The sequence below is a fragment of the Elaeis guineensis genome, chromosome 9 (genome assembly GCF_000442705.2).
Source record: "Elaeis guineensis isolate ETL-2024a chromosome 9, EG11, whole genome shotgun sequence".
Classification (NCBI taxonomy): domain Eukaryota; kingdom Viridiplantae; phylum Streptophyta; class Magnoliopsida; order Arecales; family Arecaceae; genus Elaeis; species Elaeis guineensis.
The window spans coordinates 93,797,720-93,802,719 of record NC_026001.2 but is presented as its reverse complement, the minus strand read 5'-3'; positions in this window follow the sequence as shown (position 1 = coordinate 93,802,719).

The window sequence follows — 5,000 nt, the reverse complement described above, 5'->3', positions numbered from 1 at the left end:
GTTCCCCACCAACCAGGGGATCGGAGAGGTCCGGGGAGACCAAGCCCTGGCCAGACACTGCTACAACATCGCCTTGCAAAGAAGCGATCAGGCTGACCCCTGTCCCGTCGATGGACTAGATGCTCGCGATGACCTCACCGAAGAAAGGGGCGGCCCAATCGAGGATCTGGTACCAATCCCTTTGAATGATGGGAACGCGGATCATGTGACGCTAATTGGCTCCAACCTGGGGGAGGAGGTGCGGATGCGTCTTATTGATTTTCTACGAAGGAATGCAGACGTTTTCGCTTGGGTTCCAGCAGACATGCCGGGGATTGACACGAAAGTCATGGAGCATCATCTGGCCGTCGATCCAAAGCATCGACCGACGAAAGAAAAAATTCGGAGTCATGCCCCGGAGAGGCAGAAGGCGATAGCCGAGGAAGTGGATAAGCTCCTCAAGGCCGGATTCATTAAGGAAGTCAATTATCCTGATTGGATTTCCAATGTTGTTCTGGTCAAAAAAGCAAACGGCAAATGGAGGATGTGCATAGACTTCAAAAAGCTGAATAAGGCTTGTCCAAAGGACAGCTACCCCCTTCCCAGAATCGACCAACTGGTGGACGCGACCTCAGGCCATGAGCTCCTCACCTTCATGGACGCGTTCTCCGGCTATAATCAAATTAGAATGGCATCGGAAGATGAAGAAAATACAGCTTTCATCACTAATCGCGGCCTTTACTGTTACAGGGTCATGCCTTTCGGCCTCAAGAATGCGGGCGCAACCTACCAACGGTTGGTGAACAAAATCTTCAAGGAACAGATCGGCCGAAACATGGAGGTCTACGTGGATGATATGCTCGTAAAAAGCAAGTCTTCCAGAAATCATGTCGCCGACCTCGAGGAGACCTTTGACGCTCTCCGAAAGTATAGAATGAAGCTGAACCCAACTAAATGCGCTTTCGAAGTAACCTCAGGAAAGTTCCTAGGCTTCATGGTATCAGGGCACGGGATTGAGGCCAATCCAGAGAAAATTCGCGCTATCCAGGAGATGACCGCCCCAAAGTCGATCAAAGAGGTTCAGCGCCTCACAGGGAGGATAGCGGCTCTTAATCGCTTCGTCGCGAGGTCGGCCGAACGATGCTTGCCCTTCTTTCAAACCCTCAAGCAGCCGAAGAATTTCTGTTGGACCCCCGAGTGCCAACAGGCGTTCGAAGAGTTAAGAAGCTACCTTAGCTCACCCCCGCTGTTGGCAAAGCCTGAACCTGGGGAGGAACTATTTTTATACCTAGCGGTCTCTCCCATGGCCCTCGCGGCCGTCCTTGTCAAAGAAGAAACGAAAGTCCAGCGACCAGTCTACTACATTAGCCGCGTGCTGAGGGACGCCGAGACCAGGTACACCAAATTAGAAAAACTGACCTACGCCTTGTTAGTTGCAGCTCGGAGGCTCCGACCCTACTTTCAAGGGCACACCGTGATGCTACTCACCGATCAACCGATCAAGGCGGTTTTGCACCGGGCTGACACCTCTGGAAGAATGGCAAAATGGGCGATCGAGCTCACAGAATTTGACATCAACTACAGACCTAGACCAGCAGTAAGGGCCCAAATACTGGCAGATTTCATAGTAGAGTGCACCATCCCAGAGGAGGCCGAACCTGAGCAAAGCAAAGCTGACGACCTGAAGTCTCAACCGAACTCCCCCAACGAAGAAGCCAATCCCTCCGATCGCTTTTAGACCCTCTATGTGGACGGATCTTCCAACATGTCGGGCGCAGGTGCAGGCCTGATCTTGGTCAGTCCGGAGGGAGTCATCGCGGAGTACGCTCTGCGTTTTGAGTTTCCCGCAACAAACAATGGAGCGGAATATGAAGCTCTGATCGCAGGACTAAAGATCGTCAGAGAGCTGGGAATAAGTCAACTCCGAGTGCACAGTGACTCTCAACTGGTGGTGGGGCAAGTCAGCGGGAGTTACGAAGCGCGGGAGGACAGTATGGCCAGATACCTTGAGAAGGTAAAGGAGCTCACCCCCGCCTTCAGCAGCTTCAACATTAGACAGATTCTAAGGCTGGAGAATACCAGAGCCGATCTTCTTTCCAAGCTAGCGACATCGGCTCCGGCCGAATTGCCCAAAGGCATCCTCTTTAAAGTTCTAAAACACCCGAGTACGGAAGAATCGCGGCCCGTAATGGAGATCGACCACGAGCCCAGCTGGGTCGACCCACTGATAACCTATCTTAGAGATGGAGTTCTCCCTCAGGATGCGAAGGAGGCTCGGAAGCTCCGAAATCAAGCCTCCCGGTACATCCTTTATGAGGGCAAATTGTACAAAAGATCATACTCCTTGCCCCTCTTGAAATGTCTCCGGCCCTCGAAAGCTGACTACGCCTTGTGGGAAGTACATGAAGGGATTTGCGGAAACCATTTGGAGGCTAGATCTTTATCCCATAAGCTGCTCCGCCAGGGATATTACTGGCCAACGATGCATCGTGATTCGATTGAATATGTCAAAAGGTGTGATCGATGCCAGAGATACGCCAACATCCAGAGACAGCCCACCACCGAGCTCGCACCCTTGAGTGCCCCATGGCCTTTTGCGCAATGGGGGATGGATATCCTTGGCCCTTTTCCCATGGCATCTGGGCAAAGGAAGTTCCTCCTCGTAGCGATCGACTACTTCACCAAATGGGTTGAAGCCGAACCACTAGCAAAAATCACGGAAGCAAAAGTACAAGATTTCGTCTGGAAATCGATCGTGTGTAGGTTCGGTCTGCCTAGAACCCTAATCACTGATAATGGACGACAATTTACAGGAGCAAAATTCGTCGAATTCTGTGAAGATCTAAACATCTCCCACAACTTCACATCAGTAGCCCATCCCCAGGCGAACGGCGAAGCTGAGGTGACCAACAGAACCCTTTTGCACGGGATTAAGACATGGCTTGAAAAAGCGAAGGGAACTTGGGCGGACGAACTTTATCATGTGTTGTGGGCGTATCGAACTACTCAGAGGCTACCTATGGGGGAGACCCCTTTCGCTTTAGCCTTCGGTACGGAAGCCGTCATCCCCATCGAGCTTAAACTCCCGTCAGCACGAGTCGTGGCGTTCGACGAACATCAAAGTTCGCAAGGTCTTAGAGCCAACCTCGACCTACTGGAAGAAAGATGGGAGATAGCTCAGGTTCGGATGGCAGCCTACAGACAGAAGGTTGCTCGATATTACAATGCCCGGGTTAAGAACAAAGCCTTTAGAGCGGGAGATCTAGTACTTCGACGAGCCACTGTCTCGCAACCTCAGGACCGAGGGAAACTCGCCCCAAACTGGGAGGGACCGTATGAAGTCAAAGAAGTAGTCCGGCCCGGAACTTATTATCTTAAGGAACTCGGAGGAGCCGACCTCCCACGACCGTGGAGCTCGGAAAACTTGCGGATGTACTACCCGTAACTTCATTTTAATTGAAAATCACATACCTATATGTCCTTGGACAATGTAAACAAACTGAATCAAAAACAAAAGGGAAACCTCATCCCGACAAGGTCGAAGGCCCGGTTCCGTTTAGACCGGATGGGGGGAGAGGCCCTACAACGCCCATATGCGCCCCCACAGCCCTGTTAGGGACAGGAGGAGAACCTCGCTCTAACTTGAGCAAGGTCGAAGGCTCGATTCCGTTTAGACCGGATGGGGGGAGAGGCCTTCCAGCGCCCTAATGTGCCCCCACAGCCATGTCAGGAACAGGAGGAGAACCTCATCCTGACATGAGCAAAGTCGAAGGCCCGGTTCTTTTAGACCGGATGGGGGGAGAGGCCTTACAGCGCCCTAATGTGCCCCCACAGCCATGTCAGGAACAGGAGGAGAACCTCGTCCTGACATGAGCAAAGTCGAAGGCCCGGTTCTTTTAGACCGGATGGGGGGAGAGGCCTTACAGTGCCCTAATGTGCCCCCACAGCCATATCAGGAACAGGAGGAGAACCTCGTCCTGACATGAACAAAGTCGAAGGCCCGGTTCTTTTAGATCGGATGGGGAGAGAGGCCTTACAGCGCCCTAATGTGCCCCCACAGCCATGTCAGGAACAGGAGGAGAACCTCGTCCAGACATGAGCAAAGTCAAAGGTCCGGTTCTTTCAGATCGGATGGGGGGAGAGGCCTTACAGCGCCCTGACGCGCCCCCACAGCCAAGCCAGGAACGGGAGGAGAACCTCGCCCTGGCTCGAGCAAAGTGGAGGGCCCGGACTCCTACGGAAGCCGGGCTCCGTCCGCGACGCCAAGGAAGACTTCACCCGGACTCCTACGGGAGCCGGGCTCCATCCGCGACGTCAAGGAAGACTTCACCCGGACTCCTACGGGAGCCGGGCTCCATCCGCGACGCCAAGGAAGACTTCACCCAGACTCCTACGGGAGTCGGGCTCCATCCACGACGTCAAGGAAGACTCCACCCGGACTCCTACGGGAGCCGGGCTCCATCCACGATGCTAAGGAAGACTCCACCCGGACTCCTACGGGAGCCGGACTCCACGACTCCAATCACAGGAGGGTTCCGTCCGGACTCCCACGGGAGCCGAACTTCACCTTGACTTCAGCGGAAAAAAATTTCGAGCGAAAAGGAAAAAGAAAGGCAACGGACCATGATAGCTATGATTGGAAAATGGACAGCGGTCGAGGTACAGGAAACTCTGTCACCGCAAGGACTGGGGCTCCCATCGGGAGTCCCAGCTTTTGAGAAAGTTTTCGACACAAAATAGGACAACTTACTTAGGATGACAGAAGCTTGGATCCTCGAATTCAAGCCCTAGGAGGGACCACAGGCCCGAATGGCCCCAAGCGAGCCTACAGCCATTGACGAAAAAATGACAACCAGATATCTTCGAACGGCGTAAAAGTCGAAAAGGAGCTCGGCAAATAACAATCCAACACGAATAAAAGGGGTCGTCGATGACCTTAGGACGATGTGAAAAAGAAAAGAAGAAAAGGAGGAAGAGAGAAGAAAGAAGAATAAAGAAGTTCGACAGATGACTATTCGATG